At 41.5% G+C, this 18,166-nt stretch overlaps 1 protein-coding gene and 1 long non-coding RNA gene across 4 annotated transcripts in view; one reads left to right on the top strand and one right to left on the bottom strand.

The window, feature by feature from the left end:
* The first annotated feature begins 197 nt into the window (after positions 1 to 197).
* Positions 198 to 18,166, top strand: part of tnk2b (tyrosine kinase, non-receptor, 2b) — a 45,234-nt gene continuing 27,265 nt past the window's right edge. Inside the window, exons 1-3 of one of the 3 annotated variants that reach the window (XM_027158256.2) lie at positions 198 to 436; positions 4,160 to 4,279; positions 8,069 to 8,235. The gene's annotated coding sequence lies outside the window, so the exon portion shown is untranslated. Of the gene's footprint in view, positions 437 to 4,079; positions 4,103 to 4,159; positions 4,280 to 8,068; positions 8,236 to 18,166 lie in introns of those variants that run through there. The other 2 variants (XM_027158255.2, XM_047806306.1) reach the window with 2 other exon arrangements.
* Positions 1,629 to 6,039, bottom strand: LOC125139941. Its single transcript, XR_007139106.1, has 3 exons — positions 5,098 to 6,039; positions 2,708 to 2,741; positions 1,629 to 2,392 (listed from the first exon to the last, which is right to left on the bottom strand). It is a non-coding gene; the product is annotated as an uncharacterized LOC125139941 (long non-coding RNA).

The following is an 18,166-nucleotide window of genomic DNA, read 5'->3' on the forward strand; positions in this document are numbered from 1 at the left end:
AATTATTTTTATTTAGCACTTTTTTTTTTAGCACAAAAACAAAAAACTTTTTAATATATATTTACATTATTTATTTTAAAGCTTACTTTATTGGGGTTTTTTTGGCTTAACAAATATCTGGAAATTTGCTAATTTATATGGAATTTCGTAGGTTTTTTTTAAATACAAAGACCGCGATCGGTCTTTCGTACAATCTGGCAACCCAGTTGCTAATAGAAGCATACGCTCAGGGAGAAAAGAGAGAGCGTAGCAAAGCGGCGGACGAAGTGAGATTAATTTTAAAACGCCAGATATTTACGTTAACAACGCGTTATACAGCAAGAAGGAAGATAGAAAATGTTACAGACTTTGTTTAATTTTGAATTGAGATAAAAAAAAACAAGCGAGAAAACTGACAAAGTCTCCACAAGAAACGCCGCCGTGAATGAACTGACAGGTAGGAATCAAAGTCGACGGTTTTGTTGTTGTACTGAATTAAAAAACACCTGATTTCTATTATAAACCGTATCTGAAGGTATCCGAATAGAAAAGAAGTCGTTTTGAAAGTAAAAACGTTGCTTATGTTAACAGGTTCCGTCCTGTCAGATCAGCCCCGCAAACGCTCTCCGGCTCCGTCACAAACCGCGTTCTAGCGCTCTAAATAGTGCGTTCAAACAGCACGCGGAGTATCTAGACCTAGTGCTCGTCGAGGTGGTTCGTGATTTAGGACGCGGCCTCGGGTTCACCTGCGCGAGCGAGTCGAAATGGCGCGAAATATTATTAATTTGTTAGCAAGGCTAAAAGATTTTCTGAGGTAAAAATTCAACATTTCACACAAAAATAAATCTAAGCACCCGAATGAACACCAGATCCTTGTTATTATAGCCAATTGAAAGACTTCCAAATGTATTTCGGTCCCTGACGTGTAACTAAAAGTAATTTTTTTATACGTTATACACGTTTTTAAAGTAAAACTTCGACCTCAGACACGTTAAATATGTTTATGTCTCAAAATTATTGATGAGTTTAACGATGTTGCTTCGAATTTGTCTGATAAATCTGGTATTTTACTTATTTCTGTGAGAAGTCAGAGGGTTGTGACGTCACAGGGGGGCATTACTTTTGCCTTTACAACAGTGTTCAACTTGTGCAAATAATGTCAACAAACCCAGACATTAGGGATCTCGGTCAAATCGGATAAAAAGACAAAGAGCAAGGGTGAAGTACAGTGATGTGAGAGAATGTAAACAATTATGTGGAGATTTTGGGATTAAAGATGGAGTTTACTAAAGAAAGCGGCTTGTCTCAGGGGTAATTTAATTCAATTCAATTCAAGTTTATTTGTATAGCGCTTTTTACAATAGACATTGTCTCAAAGCAGCTTTACAGAACATAAACATAGAGCAGAAGCAAGACATAGTTAAATGATAAAGGAAATAACGAATAACAAAAGAAATAAAAATTTACAGAATAAAAATTCTAGATTATTATTAGATATATATGGTTCACAATGTGTATGTATTTATCCCCCTATGAGCAAGTCTGAGGTGACTCAGGCAGCAGTGGCAAGGAAAAACAACCTTAAATTGGTAAAGGAAGAAACCTTGAGAGGAACCGGACTCAAGGGGGAACCCATCCTCATATGGGTGACACTGGGGGTGTGATTGTAATATACAGTCAGATAAATGTTGTATTGGTGTAAGGTTCATGGACTTCGGATCTCCTGAGTACCACAGAGTCTAACTGGAGATGTCTCAGGATCAGTATCTCAGTAATCAGCTGTCAGGTAGACGATGAGCGAGAAACTCTCTCACAATCAGTTTAATAAAACATTTATTAGTTTCCAGAACATCTCTGGACCCCTTGTGAACAGATTTACAAGGTTAACTTTATTAAAGAAATGCTGCTCCACAATATAGAAAGTACTTTCTTTTACCGTACGTTAAAGTCGCTCCAGATGCCAAAGGGTTTGAGGGTCTCGTTCAGGTAAACTCTGTTACTCTAGGCTACTTTTGGCGAAGGGCCTTTAATCGTCGCAGTAAATACATCACAGTTGTAATTTGCTTGCCTAATACTAGGTATAAAAAGTGTCAACATTACCAGTCTGCGCTTGTATTCTGTCAGTACAGCATGACTCACGTCTGGCCTGCAGGTAGGGCTGAGATTAAATGTACCTCGAACATAGAGATTTAATGCCCCCTCGCAGATATTTCTGGCGAGTTAACGCCGTGTTAGGACGAGGCCTTGCCTGTCATGTCTCCGTGCGTAGGAGGAGGAGCAGCCGTCGTCTTGTTACTGATGCCCCGAGGGTCCGTATCTCGACTGAGGTGCGATAAGCAGCCGCGGCGTGTAGCGACACATCTTGCAGGCAAAACTAACGCACTCTGACCCTCTGCTACTCAGGTACGCACACCTGGATGGATAAAGTGTCTGATTAAATGTGTAATAACAGCATGAGTGTGTTATTTCAGACATTCTACGCTCTTTTAAAAAGCACCAGAGGCATGCAACGCGTAAGAAATACGATCTTAGAAAAATAATCAACAAAGAAGTAGGTGACGCGGCACAACCCGATCTGGGGTCACCCCTTAAAAGGGGTTGATTTTTTAAATTTGTTTTTCCTCTCAGATCACATCCCTCAGTGTATTATTCATCTCATAAGATGTGCAATTTAACAACAGTTAGAGTTTTGATCAGTTCTAGGATGAAGCATCGAAAGTTCACTTACATTATAGCAGCTGTAAACAGTCCTTCCCAAGACTCTAGACCAAAAAAGAACACACATTGAGACGTGACCGAAAAGCTGCATAATAATAGAAAGAAGCTGATTGGATGTTTTTGTTTGTTTGTTTTTGTTTTTTCAATACCATGACTGAAAGGTTGTGTATGAGCCACTGATACCAACCCAATATACTTTTCCTTAAAAAGCAAATAAAGTTTTAAAATGATTTTCTTTTTAATTCCAGGAAGAAGAAAAAAACTTGTCTTATATGAAATCACAAATTAATTTTTTTTTTTTCCATCCATCATTAACAAACGATACCGTATTATGAGCTCAGTGTCCATAACTTGAACTCCGTGTTCACTGTGATGAATGCTGAATGATGACTGGTTTAGCCTTGGGCCAGACTCGACTGCTGTCTTTCACCAAGTTCTAACTAGTTAACTAAAAAGCTTCTGATGAGGGATAAAGAACAAAAATAACACGTGCATGTGTCTAACCGGCGAGGAAATTCTCAGAAAAATATGAACCAAACAGCCACGTCAGTGTCCTCCTTCCTGCCTCAGCAGCCGGTGGAGGGGGTTTAGAAAAGCCAGTTTCAGAGCATTAGGATTTATTGCTTTTTGTTGCATGAAGAAACGGCGGTGAGGTTCAGTGGTTCGTTATTTGATAAGAGAAACAATATGAAAATCTAAAATATTTTTTGTTTGTATAACATAGGAATGCTTTGGGGTTTCTCAGGCTTATTGTTAAATCATGCGCTGTGATGTCATCATATAGTGATTTGGCAAACCCGAGATGTTTACCCATGGTGGAGATGTCGATAGAGGTAACGTAACAGAGAGAAGGAAAATTATTTTTTTTTTAATTGTCATGATTGACACACACATATATATAGATACAAACACACACATACATATATATATATATATATATATGTGTGTGTGTGTGTGTGTGTGTGTGTGTGTGTGTGTGTATCTATATCTATATCTATATAATGTATCACCATATACTGATTAGTGATTGTACAAAGTCCCTGTGTAGGTTGTCGCTATAGAAACAGTATAATATAGTAAAACCAGAAGTGTGTGTGTGTGTGTGGGGGGGGGGGGGGTAATGAAGAGAATGGACTCCACCATATTCGTCTCAGCAACATGCGAGCACCTCCTCAGAACAGCAAAGACCATCCTGAGTCTTTTTTTTTCTTACTTAGATGTCAAAAACTTTTAGTCAGACAGCATATGTAAGAGAAATAGTTTTTTGATCACTTATGACAGTATGCGGTCATGCTCCCTTTTGGAAACAGGCTAATTCTGTGAAAAGTTAGCACGAGCGTTGATCTGGAGCTCCATGTTGAAAGACGCTCGCTCCACATGACTCAGCAGCCATTCCGAGTGCCATGTGAGTAATGTTTGGCTACTAATCTCTGAAAAGCTTCTTATTTTCCATCTTCTATAGCACTGAGCTCAGGGAAACAATGGAGAGCCACATCTGCGATCGTACAGCACGACAGCACTGCGTTCACCACACGCGTGGGTGCTCTCAGGAGGTGGATTCACCACAGACGTGTTTATCCAGGTGTTTCCTGTGTATTTAGAATAAACGATTGCCTCATTTGCATACACGACAAATATGATTACACCAATAAGATGTTCTTCTATCATCATAACATTCATCCGTAGTTCATTTCTGTCAGTTTATAATTTTTATAACAAACATCAGAATATTCTAGAAAATTTCAGTTAGATTTTTGTGTATAGTACACACACACACACACACACACACGCACACAAACACCTTTGTTTGTTTAAACATAGGTGGGTTTCATCAAACCAGTGGTGGAAAGAGTTCAAAAAAATAAATAAAGTAACACACTTGAGTAAAAGTAAAGGGAGTGATGGAGATTTCAAGCATCCATGCTGCCGTCTTTGCTTCTCTAGAATTTGTTTATAAAATATTTATATATTTTAATTTATTTATATTTTAATTTACAAGTTATGTCATGGTCAACTATGTACTCAGGCACTGCACCAAGAGAAAGTCTAGTTTGTTTCTTTGCACTGTGCTTTTTTGTAGGCTTTTTCTTATGCTGACAGTTTGTTATCAGACCTTCTGTATTGTGATACAAGTTACGTATCATAGGAATGTCTTTGAGTCTCTTACTGTGATTTTTGACCTCCTTTTTATTGTATTGACGTAAACCTTCTCCGTCACCTCTGGAGTACCTCAGAGTTTCATTTTAAGCCCAAATCTTTTATCACTCTTTCATCGGTATACTCCTGTTTTCTTTTGTTCTCGTCGCGTCGCACTAAAATCCTCAAACTTTTGGGTGTCGTCTCTTGTTTGGCCATCGTTGCGAAACCTCAGAGCTATTGTTAAAATATCCTTTTACTTACCAGCTTAGAGACAGTTGACATGCTCGTATCACTTCCAGTCTCGGCTTTTGTGTCTCCGTGTTTTTACCCCAGCTACTTTATGTGACCACTGACTTCCTTCTACTGCCATCTGTGTGAAATCTGACTTTATTGTGAAGGGCCTATTTATGGTCCACGTCTTTGACCGTCCACGTTATTAGATCGAGTTTAAGGTTGTTCAGACTTTCTCCGGTGTCTCCCCTGAGGATGTGTAATTGTGCATTGTTTATTGTGTATTGTCTTTTTGCTCCTCCCACTCACACATGTAATATATGTCAGTTAGTGCTGTATTTTTATTAATATTATGACAGGTGACTGGTTGTGTGATTCTTTGACGTTGCAGGAGGACATTAATAGAATTTGTAGAGACCTTTTATCAATGTTGTATTAATGAGAAAGTATGGGAAATAACGATGCCACTCAGAAGTCCCAGAATGCATTGCAGTTATATGATGAGGTGTTACAGGATAAACTTGGCTCGAGATGATGATGATGGTACTGAGATGAAAGGTGAAGCTGTGGAAATTTTAGCCGAGGAGATGAGGGTCCCGGACAGATTAAAGGACTAAAGCACCGCCGCATTGTTTCCTTTAGGTGGTGATGAATCCAGAGCTAAACCTTACTGCATTTCTGCTCCATGAGACATGGTGATGAAAGAAGTTGACTTGGATGTAGTTGTTTATTAAAGTTACTGTATTAATTTCCAATATATATATATATAACAAATCCTCAAAAGCTTGAGTTTGGCCTTCAGCTTCCCAAGACTTGTCCAGATCGTTGTCTTCATTACAAAACGCTTGTTTTTTTGGCCTAGAAATCGGTCATCTGTCATCCGCTCCCACAGCGAATCCTTCAGCCCTGTGCCTCGGAGGAAACACAGCACTTAGGCCCGGCAGGACAAAAGTGCTCTTTGTGCGGTGGACGGCAGAAGGGGCGGAGTCTCTGGCTTTTCTCCTCCAGGTGGGCGTACAGTGGAGGAGTGAATCAGGCCGGCACCAGGAGAAATTCCCTGAAGTCCTGATGATCGGTGCCTCATTAGGGACTCCGCCCACTGCGCTGTCTCCAGAGGCAGCAATTCCAAAGCTCTTAACATTCTGCAGTTCTGGCTTCGGAAAAGCAGATTTCCAGGTGCAACGTGTCCCTTATGCACAAAGCAAAAGCGGTTTTCTTAACAAGGTTGTTTTAAAAAATATACATTCTAGCAATTCGTCTAATCGGCGTATTAATTGCTTACTTCTGGAGTGTTTATGGACTTTTTATTAATGCTGTTCTCGCTGACATTGTGAGACTAAAACTAAATAATGATAAAAAAACAAAACAAAAACCAACAGAGACGATGCAGAATTATTTCTTCCTTTGTGACCAGCTGTTAAGGACTTACTCCACACCGATCAGCCATAACATTAAAAACACTGACAGGTGACGTGAATGTCACCGATTATCTCTTTAGGCAGCAAGCCAACAGTTGAGTTCTTAAAAGTCTTTGTGCTGGAAGAAGGAAAATTAGGCGAGCGTAAGGACCTGAGCAAGTTACAGAGGATTTACGTTCATGAACATACACACACTAATACGCAGAAGACAAAAGCTGCATTAAGTATTTAGTCCAGTTTGTCTTACACAACCACAAGCACACAACTTTACTCAAAGACCGAGGAACGAGGCCCGGGAACCTTTTAACACGTGAAAGACGTGTTCACGTGTTTGTCAAGTCCTGAAAAACCTGAAGCACAGCGAACAACACATCTGCTGTGAGGACCTGAGGTCACGTCTTATGATGTCATTATGCACTTGCTCAGCTGATGTAGAGGAAACTGTGTGGTCATTCAGGCAGAATGGTGTGTGTGTTTGTGTGCGTGTGTGTGTGTGAGTGATTTCATGCTGACTAATCTCTGTATATCAGCAGCTCTGTTTAACCTGTACACCGGGAAGAGCGTAATTCAGCCGCTTCGGTAAATACGCCATTGTTCTGCAGCAGGGGACGGAGGAGGTTTGATGAATAACAGGGAAACTGTGCGTTAAAGAAACACTGCTCAGCTTTATATTTTCAGAGAAGTGGAGGAGGAGGGATGAATAGACACAGTGTGGCCCTGAAGTCTGACATCATCAAATAAGCAAATAGAGAGAGGAGGAAGTTTAACACATCCAGTGAAATGCTGATCGGAGGCATGCGCTGTGATGTTGAATAATTTAATTAAGTTTGAAGAAGATTTTCTAAATATTCTACCGCATACTAGCTTAGAGTTTTAATTTTCGTTTTAGAATTTTAAACATGCCGCAGTTCACAGAGTACTAAGCTTGTAGAAAAGAATTTACAGACATATATAATCCATATGGGGTGGAAAAGTCAGATGAGCAGTTAGATGTAAAATATAATGCTTCGTTACATCCTAAGGCTAATTCAGTCATCGCTGTTTTCGAGTTTGCATGTTCACCGACATGTGGTGTGGGAAAATGGACCCGGCCCACATAGGCAGCTGACGGGGATAAGTGTTTGTTCTCAAGCAACATACCGTATAAAATAAGTGATTTAAATTGATCTTTTTTTGGTCTGTTTTACTAATTATAGAAATAAAATAAAATAAATTGCATTACATAAGAAAAAAATAATAATAATTGAGACTTGTTCATAGAGCTGGAATAAACTTTTTAGGAAAGGAGGTGTAGCATCTGTATCTGTCAGTGCTACTAAAAGGAGGTGTGGCCTCTGTATCTGTCAATCTTAATAAAAGGAGGTGTAGCTTCTGTATTTGTCCCAGTACCCGCTTGTACTAATTAAAGGGGCGTGGCCTCAGTACCTGCCTGTCCATTTGATTGTAGCTGTGGTCCTTATTACTTATTTCCCATGAAGGACAAGTTACATTTGATTTATCATTATTAATCATAGTTTTATTATTCTATATCTGTATTTATATTATACTGTATTATATTATTTGTGTGTGTTTCTGTGTTTCAGATGTTACTGTAATGGCAGAGCTCACAGAACGAAACACTTTGCCATGACCAAATGTCTTAAACCATGGACTGGACTGATGATGATCCAGAGCACGTGTGACCTCTACACACACACGCACACACACTCACTCGATTGAAGCGATCAGGAGCCTACACGGCACACAGCTGGTAAGAGCACACTGTTTGTGTTAAGATCACGTTTTTTGTCCATCACTTCAGTAAAACTTTGGATCGTGTTCGTTTAACTATCTGTGTAGGCTTTGTGTAGTAACGTGAACAGCTCGCGTTAACGTTTTTAGGTCAGGACGTGTGTACATGTGTGTGTTTAAACGTGCTCCTTCGTTCAGTTATGCCTGACACGCTCAGGGCGCATAGTTCTCTGGCTTCACGTCGTCCATCATTAGTTGTGCTGCGTCGCCGTTTGGAGGCTGAAATGCAGAGCGAGCATGCAGCGTATCTCATTCCTGTTATGCCTGGAGTGCCGTTATTCGAGCCTCCACGCCTCTCTCTCCAACTCTACCACTGTCTGCAGCCTTGATCCTTTCCGCACCCTTTCAGCCGTTCGCACAGCTCCTCTTTCCTGTGTGATGAAAAGTTCTACCATCGAGTCTGACTCTGAGGGGGGAAACTTTGAGCCCGGGGGCAGGTGTGTAGCCGCACAGACTCTGTAGAAGTCGAACAAACAGGAAACGTACAGAGGACGAAATTTTCAGTGGAAATGCTTCATAAGGCTTGCACAGTGATTTTTATTAAAACCGAGGTAAGCGTGTGAGTGTGTGTGGGTTTTCGTGTGTCGCAGTGTGTGTGCTGTGTGGGTGCACCAGAGGAAACGGTGTAAGCGAGAGCCAACAGGTGTGTGCTCATGAAAACATGCTGTGCCAGCGTTCAGGACGGAAATGATCTAACCTCTCTGTTTAACCGCACTCTATAATTAGAGCCGAGCGTTTAAAAAGCCTCGATTGTGGCCTCAAAGAGATTTTTATCTCTGGAGGGAAAAGTTTACACACACACACCACACTGAAGTGTGTAATTTTGTGTATAGGTTTTTTACAGTTTATTCTCAAGGATCATTAATCCCTTGCAACGTTTCCATCAATTAGCACGGGCTGTTGTGTATCGATTAAACACAGCAAGAAACTCTGTTTAATTAATGACTTATTTAAACCTTATTTAGCAACAAGCTAATCTGCCATTTTTCCACAACTTAAATGGTCACGTAATTAAGAAACATCTCTTTTGTGAGAAAATCCCACTTTTTTCCTCCTGAGCCATTTTCACTTCACAGCTCTCTGATGATTTAGGAATGAAACACACACTTGGGGTTTGCTGCTGTGAGAACGTAATCACAGGGTGTTGATTATTTTCCTGTTATACCACAGCAGTACATTACGTCTTCTGTGTGTTAGGGATTAGAGGTCCTGAATAAAGGTGTGATCACATGTGCAGTGAGACACTGAGAGTTTGTATCACATCCATTACAGTGGAGGAGGCTTTATACAGGGTTCACTGTGCAGTGAGGGGGGAAGTGGGGCTATTTTTACCTGTGCGTGTGTGTGCGTGCGTGTGTGTGTGTGTGTGTGTGTCTGTGTGTGTCAAAAATAGCAGTAAGTGCTGCAGTAAATGCCTGGAGGGCCAAGACAACTCTGTGAAGGAAGAGTAGCTCTATTGTTTTATCCCCAATCTCTTATTTTTACCCCCTCAGCTCTGTGTGTCTCTCTGCCCATCTTTCCCTGCCTGTCTCTCTGCTCGTCTCTTTCTCTGCCTGCCTGTCTCTCTGCTTGTCTCTTTCTCTGCCTGCCTGTGTCTCTGCTCGTCTTTTTCTCTGCCTGTCTCCTGCTCTGCCTGTGTCTCTGTCTCCTGCTCTGCCTGTGTCTCTGCCTGTGTCTCCCTACCTGTCTCTGTCTCTGACTCTTTCTCTGCCTGTCTCTCTGCTTGTCTCTCTGCCTGTCTCTCTGTCTCCTGCTCTGCCCCCCCCCTCTCTTTCTCTGTCTCCTGCTCTGCCTGTCTCTCTGCTTGTCTCTGTATCTGTCTCCTGCTCTACCTCTCTCTCCCTCCTTCTCTGACTGTCTCCCACTCTCTCCTGCTCTACCAGTCTCTTTGTTTCCTGCTTTGCCTGTTTCTGTTTTCTACACTTCAGCTCTTCGTTTTGGTTTGTCTTTCATTTTTTGGATTCATTTTTCTTTCTTTCTTTCGTCTCCTTTAATTCTCTCTCTCTCTCTCTCTCTCTCTCTCTCTCTCTCTCTCTCTCTCTCTCTCTCTCTCTCTCTCTCTCTCTCTCCTCATCTTTCACACTGGGCTCTCATCTCTTCCGTCTCTCTCTGATTACACCTCCGGGGTGTATGTGAGTGATTGCGCTGCCCCTCATTGCAGTTTAGGACCCGGAGAGTTTTTTTCACTTTACTTTCATTACCTCAAGAGGAATAGGATGTTTTGACATTGCTGTAGATGTGTCTGGAGTCCAGCCGAGGACATCCACCACGGCACATATCCTTCGTTGCTTGTTTTTGTTGTACAGCACATTATAAAGGAATTTTACGTGACCTCCCTCCTTCCTCCGCTCTCTCTCATTCTCGTCACACTTTCTTATCAAAAGTGATTTTATTTCACTGCTCCCTGAAGAGGAAGCGTATTACAGGTTGACGAGGTCATCGGCGCGGCACAAAGGATGATGCAACCGCTTTCATAGAACGTCTCTGTTCTGACGAGTCCACACCCACGCACCCACAGGTACACTCATTAACCTGTGTGTGTGTTGTGGTGTGCACTGGATGGCCGCCCACGCAGTCAAAAATCCATTTCACTTCTACCGCTGTCGCAAGAATCTCTCTTTATTAAGCCAACGTTTGGCAGGACTGAGACTTCTGACCAACATTTACACCGAAATATTCTGCTTTGTTTCTTTTTGTAAAACGTTTTCTTACATTAAAAGGACAGGACGTTTAGGAGAGAGGAAAATTTACTTTCCTGAAGTGCCGAAGTGAGAACATGTCGCGTTCACATTCAGAGGAATTGGTGCAGGTTTGTTCAAAGCAGTTATAAGTCTCAGTCCAAAAGGAAAAAGTGTGAAGCAGTGAGAAGTTGACAGACTTCATAAGACATCTAAATATTCAGCTCTCTTCAACCCACATAATCGCCAAATTCTACCGCACTACTGTTATTTAAGCCGTAATTTGCCCCTAGATTTTTCCTGTTGCTCTGCTGTGTCTTTAGTGGCAGAAATGTGAAGGGCATCAACCCCCAACCTCCTGCTACAGTTGTGCTACTGAAACCTCAATGTGCTGCAGAGCGAACCCTGTGTGTGTGTGTGCGTGTTTGTGTGGGTGTGTGTGTGTTGTGCTTTAAGAGAGTGTTTCTGTGTGTGTTTGTGTGTATGTGTGTTTGTGTGTGTGGTGCTTTTAGAGAGTGTGTGTGTGGATGGGATGTGGTCAGGCATGTGTGATGGAGTGCATACACATGCATGGGTTATCAGTCAGATGAATAGCGAGAGAGAGAGAGAGAGAGAGAGAGAGAGAGAGAGAGAGAGAGAGAGAGAGAGAGGAAATAACAAGAGAACAATCACAATGGTGGCAACATGTGACAATGTAATATTTATAGGAGGAGTCTTCAGTGTCACAGCAGAGATGATTTTCATGTATGTTCCAGTAGAATGTGATCATCTGTGTAGAACGTAAGTGATGAGATGTTCCAGTAGAATGTGATCATCTGTGTAGAACGTAAGTGATGAGATGTTCCAGTAGAATGTGATCATCTGTGTAGAACGTAAGTGATGAGATGTTCCAGTAGAATGTGATCATCTGTGTAGAACGTAAGTGATGAGATGTTCCAGTAGAATGTGATCATCTGTGTAGAACTTAAGTGATGAGATGTTTCAGTAGAATGTGATCATCTGTGTAGAACGTAAGTGATGAGATGTTCCAGTAGAATGTGATCATCAGTGTAGAACGTAAGTGATGAGATGTTTCAGTAGAATGTGATCATCTGTGTAGAACGTAAGTGATGAGATGTTTCAGTAGAATGTGATCATCTGTGTAGAACGTAAGTGATGAGATGTTCCATGGACAATATAAATGTCTAAAAAGTGTGATGTCCTTATTTAATTAATAAAATGTTGCGTCAGTCACAAATTTCTGTGGTATAAGCAGAAACTGCATTTTCAGCGTAATTCTTTGTGTGTTTGTGTGTGTGAGTTTGTGTGTGTGTGTGTGTGTGTGTTTGTGTGTGTGAGTTTGTGTGTGTGAGCGAGGAAGAGAGAGAGAGATTGTAAGTCACACCTGGGTCACCTCGTCTCTTTTCCCCTTTGCTCCTCTCGAGAGCTTCATAATCCCCTATCCTCATTTCCCCTCCTAATGCACCTGTTCACTCTCAAACACACACACACACACACACACACACACACACACACACACACACACACACACACACACACACACACACACACTCATTTCCCCCGCTCCAGCATAACTCGCATGTCTGCCTCAGGCTTCCTAGAAAGATGCAATAAGAGAGATTAGTGTACACACACACACACACACGCACACACACGCGCACACACTGTCCTGGATTCTTCTGTTCAATAAAGCCATAAAGATTTCAAGAAAGTTTTATCAGGGTTATGTTCCTTTTTTTGCTGTTGTTGTTGTTGATGATGATGATGATGAGTAGATTAAGATTCAGTGAAATAAATCTGCATTAATGTCAGTATATTAATTCTCAAATTGAACTGACTGAAACTCTAGTAACAGAACGAAGGTAAACGAGCATTTTTTTACGCTTTCACGTTCAAAAATCTCTCGCATAAATCATTCTGGATTCATCAGCGGATCGTCTCCTGTTTTATAGCTCCTGTTTACAATCTTGCTTCGTTTTTTTGAGCGATAAAATAAAATAATACTCACAATACTTAAAGATCAGAGGTCTGGTAATACACCCTATCCGATACCACGTAAAAATTACCTAGTGTGTAGTATGTACAGTTGTGTGTGTGTGTGCGTGCATGTGTGTGTGTTTCCAGAGTTTCTCAGCAAGGCTTTATGTGACAGGAGATGGAGTATAGGTTGGACGCCAGACGTCCACTCACTGCGTTCTTTAAAGCTCAAGTGACTGGTTGTCCTGGGAGCTCCCTACTGTGTGTGTGTGTGTGTGTGTGTGTGTGTGTGTGTGTGTGTGTGTGTGTGTGTGCGCGCGCGCGTGTGCAGGACATTACCGGCTCCCGACCCACAGATTGAAATCAGTTTACGAGGCTGTACATTGCGCCTGGAAAACGTATTTCATGTTCGACATGAAGTGTACATAGTTCTTTATGCAGATCAGGCTACAGACCGTTGATGTGTTTCCCATACCTGCACTCTTCTCGTGTGTGTGTGTGTGGAGGATACTATATTATACAGGGTGATATAACCTGCCCATGAACAGTAGCTGTACTGCTTTGTGGTTCAAACAAAGTGCTTGATTTTAGCTTTCTGAAATTTATAGGAAGATATTTTAATCAAACCCTTGAGCATGTCGTGCTCACCACGACTTAACTGTTACTACTAAAACTTCTACATGTCTTCCAGGTCTTGCTGTTCTGTTTTTTTTTTCTAGTTAAAGACTCGCACAGGAAATCGGATGGAGCGTAACTGGAAATGCAGTGAAGTATAATAGACTTTTTTTTTTTTTTTGACTGTATGTGTGTTTGTGTAACCCAGTACCAGGAGACGGTCTCCTAACAGTAGGTGGTGACGCTGATGCTTCAAACATCTGCTTGGGGTCGGGGAGAGAGTGGGATGGATGGATCTATGAGGAAGAGGTGGTTTGATGAACAGAAGGGAGAATTAAAAAAATAATAATAAAAAATGTTGGTATGATTGTTGGATTTATTTGTAAAAAAAAAAAAAAAGTATTAATTGTTCCTAGGAAATTCTGCAAGCTTGTTGAGGAGAGAATTTAGAGGAGAATGACCAGACTGCTCAAATAGCCACTATTAAGAACCATGGTGAGCAGAAAATCAGGTTCTGCTCCTGTCACCATGGACACATTGGAAAAGTCAACAGGAAGTAGATATAGTTCTCTGGTTGCTGGATAAGTGAAGTTGGTGACCAGACCTGCTTGTCCTCTGGGCAGCTGTGGTTGAAATGCTGAAATCCACACATTGCTTTTTGTGCAGAATGATTTTAGCAGGATTTGTAATATCAAGGCTGGATCATTATCGAACTGTGGGAACAAAGACAAGTAGCCAGGTAGAGGTGAGCTCTTAGAGGAGCCACACGTGCTTCACACCGGACGATGGGGCTGTAATAGGTGACTTTTCCTATGCAGATGTGTTGTGGAAGACGAGGGCATTTGGTTTACAAATGAAAGTCTGAAACGGAGAGCCGGCCGCATGCCATAGGGCAGATTCAGAACGAGAGCGCTCCTGGCTCTTCGGCTTTGCGTTCACACCCGGGTGAGTAAAAAGGCTCATGAGGGCTGCTTCAGGTAGTAAATCCATCATGGAAAAATGTCACACGGGTCGGATAGACATGTAGAACGACGATCTGGACGCAGGTGAAGATGGCCGAACGTACCAGAGAAGTTTTTGAATAAGAAGGCGTGGCCTGTCATTCTTGGAGAAGGAGGTGCGGCCTCTGTGCCTGTCAGTCACAGTGGAGGAGGCGTGGTCGTTGTTCATTAGTAGATAAGGGGGTGTGTCCTCTGTGCCTGTCAGTCACAGTGGAGGAGGCGTGGTCGTTGTTCATTAGTAGATAAGGCGGTGTGTCCTCTGTGCCTGTCAGTCACAGTGGAGGAGGCGTGGTCGTTGTTCATTAGTAGATAAGGCGGTGTGTCCTCTGTGCCTGTCAGTCTCAGCGGAGGAGGCGTGGTCATTGTTCATTAGTAGACAAGGGGGCGTGTCCTCTTTGCCTGTCTGTCTCAGCGGAGGAGGCGTGGTCATTGTTCATTAGTAGAAAAGGGGGCGTGTCCTCTGTGCCTGTCAGTATTGAAGGGAAATGGATGAATAAATCTAACAGGTTGCGTCATAATGCAATACACTGTATTGCGTCTCAACTCATAAAATCAATCATATACATTAAAATCATCTGTAATTTAAAAGTTTAACATGATAAAATGGATTGGATCAAATATTAAAATGATATTGAGAGATTGCATCATGTCATCTCGGAAAGTCTGTAAAGACGAGACTTCAAAACAGATGAATTCAGAACCAGAGATCAGTAATCAGCAGGAGGGAGACAGTGAAGGAAAACACCTCTCCCTCCCTCCTTCACTCATTTCATCCATCTATCCAGCTGTCCAGCTGATCTCCCAGATGGCCCCTCTGCATCTCTCTCTCTCTCTCTCTCTCTCTCTCTCTCTCTCTCTCTCTCTCTCTCTCCCTCCTACTCTTTCTCACTGTATTAATTCCCCCTCATTAAGGATAGCGTCTCTCTCCCCCTCCTTTCCTTCTCTCTCAATCCGATTGGTCGACATGCCCTTTGCTCAGCGGTGAGCGCCGCTGCCGTGTCGTTGGGGGGAACCACTCACCACAAGCGCAGCTCTGACTGAAATAAGAGAATAAAAAAAAGGAAGAATAGAAGGGAGGATGGGAGAAGAGTAAACATAGCAATAACAAGGGATTAGTGTTAGGCTTTGGCCGAGTAATCAGCAGCACATTTTTCTTTTGTCGTCGTTGTCATTGTTTTTAAAGAAAAATCTACCCTCAGACAAAAAGAGCCGGCTGCGTTTACATGCAGACTCGCTGGAAAAGAAAGCACAGCTGCAGGCTTTAGGTGCAGTAAGGGAGCACCAAGGCATGCGTCAACACACACACACACACACACACACACACACACACACAAGGATAAATCAGGCATTCTGAGCGGTGATCATGAGCAGATTCAGTAAATCCTGACACCAGGCACGTCTGCGTGACGGGAAAGCTGCGAGAATCCTGTCCGACCTCATCCTTCGACCTCGTCATGGGGGAGACTGCAGAGTACCAGCGGCTGGGCAGCGAATGCGATGATGACGAGGTATTTCAGCTCCCGCATCTTGCACTCGAAACCCGAAACCTGATCTGAAACCTGGACGTTACGTTAACTTTCTTTTAATCGAACAGTTTTTCTGTCGACTTACTGTTTATCTTATCTTACTATATCAACGTGTTCGCGTTAGAGACACATAAAATAACGTTCTTTGCGATACAAGCGATTTGATATCGACGAACATTTCTGGAACATTTCAGGGAGATCTTTCTTACAGGAAAATAATCAACCGGTCAGTCACTATCTTTCATTAAGAGCATGTTAGGAATGTTTGTGTTTCTCATACACAACACACAATACACAATGTTAAAGTTTTTTTTGTTTTTTTTTTATCCGTTTATAGTCGCATTAAATGTCAGGGAACATCTACAAATCCAGATTTTATGTTATTACTTATTTTATGGTAGCTACAGTATAAACATGTTACTGAGAAGACTTTCCTGTAAAGTGAAGACTTTCCTGTAAACTGGCTGTTTAGAGCACTGGTCATAATTGTTAAATAAATATCTCCAAATGTATCGATGGTTATAGCCCTGATACTGGAGACTCCTTCCATCAACGTTAAACCAACATCCTTTTACAGTCAGCTTATCAACAATGTACAATTCTGACTTGTACATTTCTGATTTCTTGGATCATTTCTGTTTGTCATTTCTGACTACGGAAGAGATGATGTATCCTGAGGCTCGAAACCCGCGTGATATCAGTGCAGATAGCACAAATACTGCATTAAAAATAACAACGTATAATATATTGTCCACCCGTATAACACACCCCCAGTTGTGTGTGTGTGTGTGTGTGTGTGTGTGTGTGTGTGTGTGTGTGTGTGTGTGTGTGTGTTACATTCCACGTAATTTAATTGTAAGTTCATTAAATTTCTTCTTCATAAACACTCCTACAATATTTTGTTTTACTGTAATTAAATAAACGACTCTGCAGACAAATGTCTAAATGTCCCTATAAGGTCAAAATGTTATGATTTTCTATCACTATGGGGACATTTGGTCTACACGGACACCCCATTTCCCCTACACACACACACACACACACACACACACACACACACACGCATGCACATACACACACACGCATACACATATACACACACACACACACACACACACACATATACACACATACACACATACACACACACACACGCATACACACATACACACGCATACACATACACACACATGAACACACACACACAGAGTCTGTTGAATGCAGTGTGTGGGCATTGAAGAGATGAGGCTGAATGATGCTGTATTCTACTCTTTTGTCTGAGTGTTGCTCATGAATCTGATCTCCACTGTGTGTGTGTGTGTATCTGAGCTCTGGTACCGTTTGCTCCACGTTCTGCATGCGCACGTCTGTGTAAATGAGACCGATTGACATCTTTTGAAACATCTTTTGAAAGCTAACGGCTGTCTTCAGTTTTTTTAGCACACATACACCAAGTCCCTCTGCCTGCCTGAGAGAAAACAAATATCTCTTTAATATTTCTGCGTCTTATACGGCATCCCCAGGTCACTTTATTATTGGGGGGGTTTCATAAATCACTCATTCAGCTCAGCGATAGGTGAAAATATTACAACACAGATAAATAAAGAGAAATATCAGCAAAGGTCCTTCCATTTTATTTCATCCAGTAATTCTGTTACTAAGCTCCTTTACAGCAGCTACAGTAAATGAATTGGGAATAAACGCCAGTAATCAGGTCAGGGACACTGCTGAGGGTTTACCCACAAGAGTCATCTCATTCACTCTGATTACATAACTACTTAGTCACCATTGTGAGTGCGTTACAGAAATCTAAATATCTTAGCAAGTGAAAAAAATATTTATTATAAATAAACGTACGTTTATAGAGAACATATATTATTTCATTTTGGTAAGGAGACTCTTTCAAGACCTTGTGTAATCTTATAACAATAATAATAGATGGACTTTATAGACAAATTCGGTTTAAACGACAAGTAAAGTATTACAGTGAAGAAATTTGGGAATAATTTATGTACAAGGCTCTACTAAAGGTATTTTAAATAAATAAATGTTAGTTGTTGCTTGTGCCATATCTTTATATTTACATTTCTGCC

The sequence above is a fragment of the Tachysurus fulvidraco genome, chromosome 22 (assembly GCF_022655615.1).
Source record: "Tachysurus fulvidraco isolate hzauxx_2018 chromosome 22, HZAU_PFXX_2.0, whole genome shotgun sequence".
Lineage (NCBI taxonomy): Eukaryota > Metazoa > Chordata > Actinopteri > Siluriformes > Bagridae > Tachysurus > Tachysurus fulvidraco.